The sequence below is a fragment of the Manis javanica genome, chromosome 6 (genome assembly GCF_040802235.1).
Source record: "Manis javanica isolate MJ-LG chromosome 6, MJ_LKY, whole genome shotgun sequence".
Lineage (NCBI taxonomy): Eukaryota > Metazoa > Chordata > Mammalia > Pholidota > Manidae > Manis > Manis javanica.
The window spans coordinates 33,082,135-33,095,400 of NC_133161.1; the positions used below are offsets into that span (position 1 = coordinate 33,082,135).

Genomic DNA, 13,266 nt, shown 5'->3' on the forward strand with positions numbered 1-13,266 from the left:
CATGATTTACCTGTTTTAGGTAGATATTAAACAATGGAGAGCAACTTGAGCCTGGTGCGGCAGTTGGGGTGTGGTTCATCTGAGAGGAAATATGGAACCCCTTTATTGCTATTTAGCAGGAATTTGTCTGTAGAAATTTCACCTTCAAAAGGCAAAAAAAAAAAAAACCCACCTGCCTCAAGTCTGCTCTAGGTTTTCTTTTTTTTAATCTTTTCTTCCATGATAGCTTCTTACTTTCCTTATACTGAAGGAACTTCACCAACAGCAAGGATTCAGGAATAACTCCCTCAGAAATAAGACGCGGAAGAAAAGGACAGTTTATTACTCAGAGCAGTAGCAGTGGCTGGAGCATTTCCATTGGGTCATAAGAAGAGGCCCAGGTGATACCTGCACATTCAGTGGGAGCCTTAAAGGAGAATTCCTGAGTGAGGGAATGCAAATCTTTTTTGATGGGAGGTAGCATGACTGACTTTATCATAGAGGGAGGGAGACATATTTTTATTATAATAAAGAAAAAAAATCTCTGCCCTTTGCTCTAGTGAGAGTCTTAATTTCTGTCTTCCAAAGTTGTTCATTTATATAAACATTCCTGAAAAGATAGTCTGGAACCACTAGTCAGTGCCTGTATTCACAAGACTTTCCAAAACACAAGAGACTTTGTGATTACAAAGTACATAGGTGTGTATATGAAATTGTATAGTACATATACAATATTATATGCATAAAAATACATAAAAGCAGCAAACAATAACATTGCATTATTTTTTATATGGTGCAAAAATAATTTGTTTGGTATGGCTATTCCTCATCTACCATGCTCCATGTAAACACATTACGTAAGTAAAAAAATGAAATTGAGACCCTCCTCATAAAGAGACATTGAAAGTGTTACTCATATAATTGTAATATTTTCTGATAATTTTGGTGGACAAACCTGAGAGAGCAAACCCAGTTTTTATGGTTCTGCATTTTAAAGTAAAGACTTAGTTTATCATGAAGATACTGATTAAAATATAGATGTAGCTAGTGTTAGTCATAAAAACAATATAGAAACATGTTTGTAATAGTACCATGTACCCCCTGTGATATAGGTATGACCATAAGCTCCATTGTGAGATGATTACAAAAGAGAAATAGGAATGAAGAAAAATAAGAGATACAATGACATCTGAAAGCCCAACAATGCTGCTGTCAAAGTTGAAGTTGAGAACAGATCTTCTTTAAAGGGTCTCTTTCTCAGGTATAATTCCGATACAGTCAGAGAAAGGAAATGTAGCCATATCAAGCAAGCTGAATAGCAAAAAGACTGGGGTGGGTTTGATTTTGGTGCCCAGCATCCCTGCTAGTTAGTTTCCTTCCTAAATCATATTAATCGACTTAATTATCCATATAATTAAAGGAATTACAATGTGCCAGAATGTAATGCAGTTTTAAGTCATTAAGTAAAATAATTTGTTGTTAAATTTTATAAACAAAATATTAAAAACCAAGACATATTGTATTTCTAGCCCTCAATTAACTGGAATTTTTAATAGCAAATAACTCAGGTTTGCCATGTCTTTTCTGAAATAAAATTTCTTGCCTGCTCTTTTTGGGCCTGCCTTTTTTTTTTTAACTATATCTAACTAAAAGCAGCTACTCATATATTTTGGTCAAAACTATTTTGGATGCATATCACCACAACCATAAAAAAAAATGAATAGATTTGAATGAAGATTTTTCTGGTTGGGTCATTCATCCCTCACCAGGGCAAAGAGAATTACTTCATTTAATAGGAGGCACTTACTTAACATTTCAAAATGTAATGACAAATATTTATTACATATGTATTATGTGTTTTCTTATATATGACTACAATAGAATTTGGATAATCCTGTCACATCTCTCCATCAGTTCTAGATACCAGCTTATGAGAAAGCTAAAGAGAAATACAGGGCCACACAAGGAGAATTAAAAGTACTGGGCTAAGTTAACACTCACAGGAAAGGCTGAAAAACAGTAGGCTTGTAAACCAATGCTTTAAGCATCCTAATAATTAAATATTTCTCAACATTACTTTCACTATTAAAACATTCTATTTTGTTGTTGGTTGCTTGTAATGGTCAAATTTTTGGTCTAATTTATATGGCTTATAACTTTAAAAAACTAAAAATCTACTTTATTGAGATATAGTTTACATATAACAAAATTACTTATTTTAAATACATTACAATTACATGAATTTTGACAAATGTACACATTCATATACACAGCACTACAAACCAAAGTATAGAACATTTCTATCACCCAAAAAAGTTCCCTCATGCCCTTTTGAAGTCAATCACCTTTCTCAAATCCTTAGCTCTATGCAACCACTGATGCACTTTCATTCACTATGGAATATTTTGCTTGTTGTAGAATTTCACATAAGTGAAATCATATTGTACACATTCTTTTGTATCTGCTTTCTTTTGCTTAGCATGATGTGTTTCAGATTCCTTCAACTCAATTGGGTTAACCAGTAGTTAATCTTTTTTTTTTCCAATTACTAAGTAGTATTCCATTGTATGAACTGTATGAATGCGATGTAATTTGTTTTACCTTGTTATCCACCTTATGATAGATGCTTTGGTTGTTTCCATTGTGGGACAGTTTGAATATATGTGCTGTGAATATTTTTGTATGTCTTTTTGTGGACTTAGGTTTTTAAAATTCTTTAAGGCAGATATCTAGGAATGGAATTGCTGGGTTATAGGTACATACATATTGAACTTTAGTTAGTGTATTGGTTTGTGCCTTTTATGTCCTATATAAGATTCTCTATCTATCCAAATATCAAAAGATTTTCTTTCATGTTATCCTAGAGTCTGTTTTAGCTTTTGTGTTTAGGTCTATAATTATATCAAATTAATATTTCATTTAGTACAAGATAAGGGTTGAGATATCATATTTCTATATAGATATCCACTTGCTTAATGAAAATTTGTTTAACATACTCATTGAGGTAATTTGGTAACTTTTTCAACCAATCATTGCCCAGATAGATGTATATCTGTTTTTAAGCTATCGTTTTCATTTCAACTACATGATTATCCTTACCATTAACACAGTGTTGAAATTATAGTAGTTCCACTTTAAAAACAGTTCTTTGCTGTTTCAGGTTCTTTGCTTTCATAATAAATTTGAAATCAGTTTGTCACATTCTACAAAAAAGACTACTGAGATTATAATTATGATTGTGTTGAATTTATAGAAAAATTTGGTGAGAATTACCATCCCAGTTTTATTGTCTTCTAATTCATAAAGATGATGTAACTATTTATTAAGATCTTTATCTCAACTGTGTTTTATAACTATCAGTGTGCAGGTCTTATAAATATTTAGAAAAATTTGCAATTAAATATTGTATCTTTCAAATGTCCTTATAAATAGCATTTCTGATACTCATTTTTCAGTTGTTTACTCCTAGTACATAGAAATACAATTGATTTTTATATAGTGATTTTGCATCCCATGACCTTGACAAAGTTGCTTTTCAGTTACATTGTTTTTTTCCCTAGATTATTTGATTGTAGAAAATAAGTTATAGTGCAACCTGTGAATAAAGACAGTTTTTGCTTCTTCTTTCAGATATTTATGCCTCATATCTTTTTCTTGCCTTTTTTCACTGGCAAGCATCCCATACCAAGTTGAGGTAAGAGCCATCATCTTTATTTTGTTTTGTATCTTATGGGGAACATATTCTGTGTTTTACAGTTAATTATGAAAGTAACTGGAGGTTTTCTACAGATCCTCTTTATCAGTTTTAAAGAGTTACTTTCTATTCCGAGTATTTTTTTAATCAATGAATATTAAATGTGATCAAATGCATTTTCTACAACTATCATTATTTTGACCCTTCTCCTTTATTCTGTTATATACTGAATTTCATTGATAGATTTTTGAAGGATAAACCAAGTCACACACCTAAATTAAACCTTACTTGGCCATGATGTATATTCCTATAATGTCGGATTTGGTTGACTAACATTCTGTTAAGAATTTTGGTATCTATGTTTATAGGAACTATAGATGTTTAAGTTTTCCTCTATTGCTTTGTTTTGTTTTGTTTTTGGTCTTGCTATCAGGATAATAAGGTAAAATGTCTAATAGAGTATGCCAATGAAGTCTTCTGGGCATGTTTTTGAGTGACATATTTTTAACTGTGAAATCAATTTATTTAGTAGATCTTTCCTAGTGCTTTTTATTTCAGCCTGTGTCTTAGGAAGAGTTTGTACATTTGGTTATAAATTACCATATTTCTTGGTGTAAAGTTGTTCATTATATTCCCTATTACCTTATAGTTTGTGTGGCATCTGTAGTGATATCTTCTATTACTTTTCTAATATGAATCATCTGTTTTCTTTTTTCTGAATGAATCTAAGTATATGTACATAAAATTTATGGACTCTTTTAAAAAACAGCTTTAGTTAATTGGTGTTCTCTATTGTTTTTCTATTTTTTTACTTCATTAGTTTCCCCTCTTATTTTTACTTCTACTTTTTTGTATTTAATCAACTTTTTTTTTCTAACTTCTTAATATGGGAGCTTCACTCATTTGTTTTAAAAATCTTTTTAAAAGTAAGCATTTAAATTTATGAATTTTCCTTTAAGCATTGCTTTATCTGAATTCCAAAAATTATAATATCATTTTTCCTTTTCTGTTTAGTTTAAAGTATTTAAAAAAATTCCCCTGGAATATTTACAAATGTATCATTTAATTTAATAATATTTGGGGACTTTCCAAAAATCTTTTTATAACCTGACATAATTGACATCATGTCTGTTCTGTGTTTTGGGTTACACATGCCATCTCTTGTGCAGACTAAAAGGTTGTGAATTTCGGGACGTGAAAATCAGTGGAGCTGTCTTTGAGACTGGCTACCACAGATGTGTAACCTATGCATTACGTTTTCCTTTCATTATTATATATGATCTCTCTTTATGTCTGAAATTATTTCTTGTTGTGAATTACACTGTCTTATGTTAACATAGCCACTGTAGCTCTCTTATGATTAGTGTTTTCATGCTACATGTTTTTACATATTTTCCATTGAAATTATCTGTTTCTTAGTATTTAAATTGGGTTTCATGGACATGGTAAAATTGGGTCTTGATTTTTTTCATCCTTTTGCCTTTTAATTGATTCTTTTGAGTATTCTTTTTTATCTCTACTATTGTCTTTCACTTAGAGTCATCTTCAAATATATTATAAGAATGACTTTGAGTCATCTTCAAATATATTACTTAATATATAATGTAGAAGCCTTTCTATTCCCCACTTCTCTTTTGTGCTATTGCTGTCATGTGTCTTACTTCCCTAGATATTATTAATCTCAGATACATTGGTGTTTTTACTGTAGAGTCAATTATATTTTAAAGTTATCTAAAAGAAGAGGAAAAAATACCAAATACCTTTTTATATTTCCCAAGGTATTTACCATTTCTGGAAGTCTTCATTCCCTTTGCATGAATCCAAATTTCAACTTAGATCATTTTCAGGTTCAAGTATACATTTGGATCATTTTTCTTCAGTCTAAAGAATTTCCTTTATCTTTTTTGATAGTGCATATCTATTGAAAATTAATTTTTCTTGACTTTGGCTTAAAAGCATCTTTGTTTTTTACTTTTGAATGATAAATATTTACTAGCTATAGAATGCCAGGGTAATAGAGCTTATTTAAAGTTTTTTTCACTTTAGCCTATAAATGATAGAACATTGAATTATCTTCTTACTTGTTTTGTATGAAATACCAGTAGTACTTAATATCTTTGCTTCCCTGTTTGTACTGTGTGTTCTTTTCTTAGATGCTTTTAGGATTATTTCTTGATTACTGACTTTTGGAATTTTGATGATGATGTACCTTGATATAGATTTCTTTATGTTTATTTTATTTGGAAATGGTTAATTTCTTGTATCTATGAATGTGTTGGTTTTTTCAAATGGGTCAAATACTTAGGTATTACTTATTTAAGAATTTTTTTCAGCTGTTAGGGTCTTAATATTATCCCAAGGTCACTGAGACTGTTCTTTTTTTTTTTTTACTTTTATTCCTCTCTCCTTCATTTTGCATAGTTTCTCTTGTTTTGTCTTCATGTTCAACAATCTTTGATCTGATATTCTGCATGTCCTGTGAATACTTCATTTCAGATACTGTATTTTATTTTTGTGTCATAAGTGTTATTTTTTACATCTTCCATTCCTTTCATGGTAATATTCATGTTTTCCTTTAAATTATTGAATATATTTATAGGGGCTATTTTAAAGTCTTTGTGTACTAATTCCATCATCTACGTTAATTCTGGGAATTTTTTTTCAATTGCTTTTCTCCTTAGTATTGGTCTTATTATTTTGCTTCTTCACATGTCTAGTAATTTTTTACTGGATGCTAGACATTAATATTGTTGAGTTTCTGGATTTTTGTTTTCTTTAAATAATATTGAATATTATTTTGAAAAATAGTTGTCTTGTTGATCAGTTTGATCCTTTTAGGTTTATTTTTAAGTTTTCTCATGCTAAGTATACTCTGTTCTATTGCTAGTTTAGCTTTACTAACTAAGCATTGAGGTATCTACCCAAACTCCAGACTGTTAATTAAACTCTCCCTACCCTGGCTGGTAAAACTTATGTATGTCCCAACCCTGTGTGAGCTTTCAGAATTATTCAGTTCACAATTTTCAATAGTAGTTCTTTTCTTAATAGTTCTTTACCCAGCATCAAGACTTCTTACAGCAACATGTGTACAGCTTGGGATTCAGAAAAAAAGGAATAAATAAAATTAGGGTTTCTACACAGCTATATGGAACCATTTATTTGCATAGCTCCCTCCTCCCTGTTAATTTGCCTCACAAATTCTAGAAAATTCATCTTTGTTGAACTCTTATCTTTGTCTCCTTAACTTTGCATGGCTGCTATGATTTGCTTGGCTTCCTTTTCCCAGACTGTGCCTTTAAACAGAAAGTCAGGGAAATTATTTAGAGTGTGTGCCATTTTCCTTGTTTCAGTGATCATAGCTCTGGGCTACCAGTGGTTGAATGTCTGAGAACAATTATTTCATATGTTTTGTTAAGTTTTCTAGTTGTTTACAACAGAAAGTTATGTCTGACTCATTTACTTTTTATGGCCAGAGTAGAAGTTCTTTTTACTTTTAAATTTTGACCAAATTTTAAATTCAAATATTCTAAATTATGCAGATTATCAACTGATAGTTATATTTTGCAGTATTCCCTTTTGGGGAAACCCAAATAATAGCTAAAAGGGGCTATGGCAAATGGTGGTTGAGATGAATTTATTAGCTATGCTATATCATAAGCATCAGTACTGTCTCCTGCATGGAGGTAACATTATCCTCAGTAAATATAATAGACTGAATTAGAAATTCCTCCATTTGGTGTGCTTTATCATCAACCAACCAAAAAATGAGAGTGGAATATTTCATTAAGGTTTAAATATATTTTTTATTCAAGAAAACTATTAATGGATTATTTATCATATAGCAACTCCATAATGACAAATTTAATAAGGAAAAGAACCAAAAATAAGAGTGAAGAGAAATAGAAATAGGGAAGAGAAATGCAATAGAAATAGAAACATAATAGCTCCTAAAATAAAATATATAATTAACATGGAACAAGGAAAGAAGGAGAGGAATTTTAAAAGCAAAAGGAAAAACCAGAAACACTATAACCAAGGTATTCTGAAGTGAATTACTTAACTACAAAATTCTCTCAATTCCAATTGTCAAACCACCCACATGGAGTGACTTAAAGCTCCCCATAGAGAGAGGTGAGAGCAGACAGCAGGTTCGTACTGAGGAAGGCAGGTCAGACTTTGCAAAAAGAACATGAGTGAAGCATGAAAGTAAGAAAGTGCAAGGTTAAGTTCTAGGAAAGAAAATAAAATGAATTTGGCTACAGTGAGGGTGAGTACTATAAAATAAGACTGGAAAAGATAAGATAAATTGGGACCAGGTTATATAGGCCTTTGAATGCCAGACTGAGGATTTGCTGCTCTTTTTGGTTAAAAATGGGGAGTCACTGAAGGATTTTGAGTAGGGGAGTGAACTGACCTTTGGGTCAATTACTCTGGCTGCAGTGTGTAAAGTAGATTGGAAGAGGGAGAGAATAAAAGTGAAGAGACACCCTGGGAGACTATTGAATTAGATCAGGTGACAAGTAATGAGAACATGAACTATGGGAGTAGCAGTAGGACTGGAAAGAAAAAGGATGAATTCAAGATATGTTTCATGGGTCAAATCTATGGAGCTTGGTAACTAATGAGTTCTGAGGGAATCGTTAAAAAAATTCTGAGATTTTTAAGCCTACTTACTGAGAAAGTGATGAAGTATGGAAATAAAAGAGAGAAAGCAGGTTGAGTGGTTGCAAGTATGTGTATGTGGATTATTGGTGATGGTGTTTTTGTGGTGGTGGGAGTTTTGTACAGAGGAGGTGATGAGATGGGTTTTTATATGCTACCCTTGTAAGTACTGGGGAAGGTAACAGTTTTCAGAAAAATAAATAGAATAATTAAATTCTAGAGTCAGAAGGACTGCACTTAGCTCATAGATGTTTCTTAATAAATGTTAACTGAACAATTTTAATTAATTCCAATGGGCACTTTTCACTCCTTCATTTAACAACTATTTATTGAACTATGTCCTGGGTACTAGGCATTGTAAGATACCATGTTTTTCAATAGAAATGATGTTTCTCTTACAGAAAACATTAACTAATTTATGAGTTAATTTATAGTAAATGAGCATTTACAGTAAATTATGTATTACTTTAACATGACCCTATTTGCCTCTTTTAAAGATTCATTACTATTTACTCTGAGCAAAAATATTTACTGTGCCCATGGGAATTCACACATTAACAAATAGAAGCAATTTAATAAGACTTACAGTATTTTAAAATCCTATTTACACATACCTATACTAATTAGATGAGTATAAAACATATAGGAACACAGAAGAGACAATATTGTCTGTAAGAAGGGAAATGTTAAAGAAGACTTAAGAAAAGGCCATTTGAGCTGGTCCTAGAAAGTTAAATAAGTAAGTAAATACCAAAGGAAAATTTATTTTACACCTTTCGAGATCTCTCATTTGTGTCCAATTGTTTTTTCTGTCACCGATTTTCTATCACACTGTTCTTTTTCTATTGTATTTAATGTGGATGTAAATTTTGTTGAAGTATATCTATTTCCATTAATGTGTATGAGAAAAGGTACCATATCCAATCACCAATATGTTCAAGTACAACTGTTTACCCAGTAGTAAAAAAGTATTTCAATATGTTAACAATTGGCCCAGCTTTATCAGGAAGTATGTACTTTCTGACCACTGGCACCAGATATAAATTTGATTGTCTGCCCTCTGTTCCCTAGGAATTTGGTTCACTCCACTGCCTTTCCTAGATCCCTTGCAATTAGGCTATTTAATGTGACTGAGTTCAAGGGCATAACTCAGTGAAATATTCTACTTCCAGACTTGGCCTGATAAAGGTCCTACAAGAATATTCACATTTTTTTTCACTTCACTGTACTAAAAGTAGATGGTCCAACAGAGAACTCCATAGAGGCCCTGGGGAATGATGGGGCCTCAGATGGAAGGAGCTTGGGTGACTGAGTCACATATTGCAAAACAGTTGCCCAGGAGAGTCACTCAGCCCATTATCAGACAATGAGGCTGGAGAAAAATTAATTTTTATTGGGTTCAAGTCATGGAAAATTGGGAGTTGTTTAGGAGTTGAAAATTGGGCTTGTCACTGAAATTTGGGAGTTACTATAGCTGGTGTTAATCACTTTGACTAAAACAATTCTATATTGTTCCTTTCAGTGCTACTAGGAATTTGGCTGCTTCTCCAGGCCTTCAGACTCCAGTATGAGACTTTACTGCTAGAACTCAGGTTATCTCCTCTACTAAGGGTCTAATATCTACATAGTCAATGAGTATAATGTCAGTGCTGATTCTTAGAACTTTGACTAAATCTTTGAAGACTAAAGACAAATTTTTCATGTAATTTATTAGTTAGGCTAACTAATTTTTATTGACCAAACATTAAGTTAAGTGATGTATAGTTCCTGCCTTGGTATGCCAGACATCAGATTTTGTGATGGACAGTATTGTTTTGGTTGTTCTAATAGGATAATACTACCAGGGAATCTTTAAATAATGATCTCATAGAGCACAGTAGGCTTATTCTGATAGAAAACACAGAACTAATTTTTAGAGCTATAAAAATTATCTGGTGAAAACACTTTTAAAAAAGATATGGGTCACTCAATATTACCTAGTTTCAAGTAGATGTGATATAAGAATTAGTATTAGCTATCATAAATCTTTCTCAAATAATTAGACATATTATTAAGAAAACATAAATTTTGTTTAAGTGTGAAAGATATTTTTTTCTAGGTAAAGATTCTCAGAAATATATCACACTTTTTGCCAGGATCCAGTAAGACCGAAAAGCCTACCCAGTGTCTTCATGATTCTCTCCTTCAGCATTATGTATGGTTAACTCATGCAGGCCTCAGTAGAAAATCCTGTTTGATGCCTACTGACCCTTTGACAGACCATAGACAATAACCTCTCTGTGAGCCTCATGAAATAAGAGTACCTTATGCTTCTGTCTTTGCTTCCCCACAGTTCTTTTCTCAACACAGCAGCCAGAGTGATCCCATGAAAACATTTATGTCAGATCATTTTATGACTGCTCGAAACTCACCAATGATTTTCCATCTTACTAAGAACAAAAGTCTATCTTTATAATAGGCTACAAGGCTATATGTGATTGGTTAACTGCCTGTCCTCATTTCTGTTCGTTTCCTTGCTCACTCTATTCCAGCCCACTAGCTTTTTTGCTAGTTTTAAATATTTCCCAGTAAAATAAAAACAGGGTTTTTTAAAACCATGCCTGGTTTCTGTCTCCTCAGCACCATTATTATATTTTTTTCAACTTCTTAGGTAAGAGTTTCCATACTCTTCAGAACAAACTCATATTAATAATAATAAAAATTAACATTTTATTATGCTTACCATGTGCCAACATGATGTCATTCAATCTTCACAGACACCCTAAAAAATGGTGATACCCAGTGGTTTTGGAGTCATGCTGAGTAGGTTCAAATTCCTGTTCTACCAGTTATTGACTGTATTGAAGGTCAAGTCAACACCTGTGTCTCAGTTTTCTCATCTGTAAAATGAGGGAAAATCTATTCTACCTTATAGAGGTGTTATGAATTAATATTTGTAAAGTGCCTACAAGAAGGTCAAGTATAGAGCAAAGGTTTGCTAAATATTTAAATAAGTTTTTATTTTTTTTAGCTCAGTTTCATATCTGTAAAATGGGAATAAAAATATAGGATTTATTTCATATTTTTATGGGAATTAAATGAGATAGAATGTATCAATCTTAAAACAGTATTTGGCACCTGGTAAGTGCTCAGTAAACATTAGCTATTAATATTTTTTATCATCATAGGAAGATGGAGGTTTAGACAGATTAATGAAAATTTCCAGGGTTATATAAGTTGTAATCTGCTAAATTTAGTCTGTGCTCAAGACTGCCCACTCATAATGGCATTCTTACCACAAAAGGGCTATAAGCATATTTTTTGTTTGTGGATCCTCATCATTCAAGTATGGCATAAAGCTCTCAATTTCTTTTCCTTTATGTATAATGATGAATGTTTTTGTTGTGTAGTAATTTTTAAAAATCCATCTATATTGTTGCTGTTTCCTCTTCCCAATTTGTTGATACAGCCCCATTTCAAATCTAGATTCTAGGATGTAGGTAAAGGAGAAGCATGAGTTTACTGGAAGTTTGTGGAGATTAGAGATTACCAAGTCCAAATTTCTCCTAGGATGTTTTTTTCCCCTCTCCCTCACAATTACTTCATTCGCAGTTCCAAACTGTATCACAAAGCATGAGAGTTCTGCTGGAAAATGAAGAAGGGTCGGGGTAATGAAACAGTCTTACAGATAACATCTAGGGATGCTGATCAGTGAGGATGTGTCTAAAATAGTTGTATTGGTATCAGAACTGCAGAGATCCTACACCCTCTTTTTTGTGTATTTGTTTCTTTTAAATTTGTGATGTTCATTTGGGATAGAAATTAGAGAAATTGTTAGAGCACTGTTATATTAATAACATAAGTTAGATTATTTCCAAATCATGAATTCTGTGTTTCTCATCCTTCATTTGTTCAACCAAAAAACCCAATAATAAGCTGCATCCAAAAAGAAGCAGTTATTGCAGAACTTTAGGTAAGCAGAGGCAGCCAAGTATGTGTTTTATAATGTTTTCACAGGGAAACATCTGTAAAGTGTTTGTGCAGTGGGAGTAACACAAGGGTTTACATAATAATCACGCAGCTTATTTTCTTTTTTGGCAATGTGGGAACACCAATACAGCATATTTTAAAATATTTGTGTATTTCAGTTACATTTTCATTGGCAACAGACACATAACCACAGTGACCAGGTATATAAATCAACATTCTATTTTCCAGCTGTTTCACAATATATGAAATTTATACCTATAATTTCAAAGTAAGTTAAATTGTTATATAGTTGTCAGGAACCAGTCAGTTGACATAAGGAGTTAACCATTCTTCAAAAAGTAGGAAAAAATTCCACTGAAGGTATTAAGACAAAGCTTTTTCCTTTCTTTGCTGTCTCTTAACTGGTCATGGTATTTTTTCATGTGCTATTTAATGTCATGGTCTTTCAAACATGGGTACATGATCATGGACAAGTACAGACCATCACAAGGCCAGGAGAGATGGCAGCATTGGTAGGTACAATTAATGCCTGAGCACGGTCAGGATAGTCAAGCCTCCATGATGGGTCTTACTAAGTATCTGGATGTAGGCTGGCCCAGGGAAGCCATTGGGTGAGTGTGCAGTGGAATGAAAGGACTCAGAGGTCACTGGTGGGGTAGGTTGGACAAAGCTGGGCAGGGCTGGTGTATCTGCTAATAACCCATCTGAGGGAAGCAGATATCAGCAGAAGGTATAACCATGTGTGAGTTGAGGCTACAGTGTCCCATTGGGCTTCACTTATAGAACACAAAATCAAAGAAAAAATTATTACCAATTTAGAACTGGCCAACATGAGCATTAAACTCCAGTGTGGAGCCCTTCTGAATCTGGGCCTGACTCCACCCCTAACCCTGCTACTTCTCCATTCTACCTTGAGTCAGTAAATACCACCACAACTTTCCAGTTGTTTATACCAAAGAGTC

The 13,266-nt window shown here is 32.6% G+C and overlaps 1 long non-coding RNA gene across 2 annotated transcripts in view; it reads left to right on the plus strand.

The window, feature by feature from the left end:
* Positions 1–13,266, plus strand: part of LOC118974139 (uncharacterized) — a 457,532-nt gene that overhangs the window by 146,800 nt on the left and 297,466 nt on the right. For both annotated transcript variants that reach the window (XR_012132176.1, XR_012132177.1), the window contains exon 4: positions 3,610–3,673. This is a non-coding gene — a long non-coding RNA (uncharacterized lncRNA). The remainder of the gene's footprint in view (positions 1–3,609; positions 3,674–13,266) is intronic.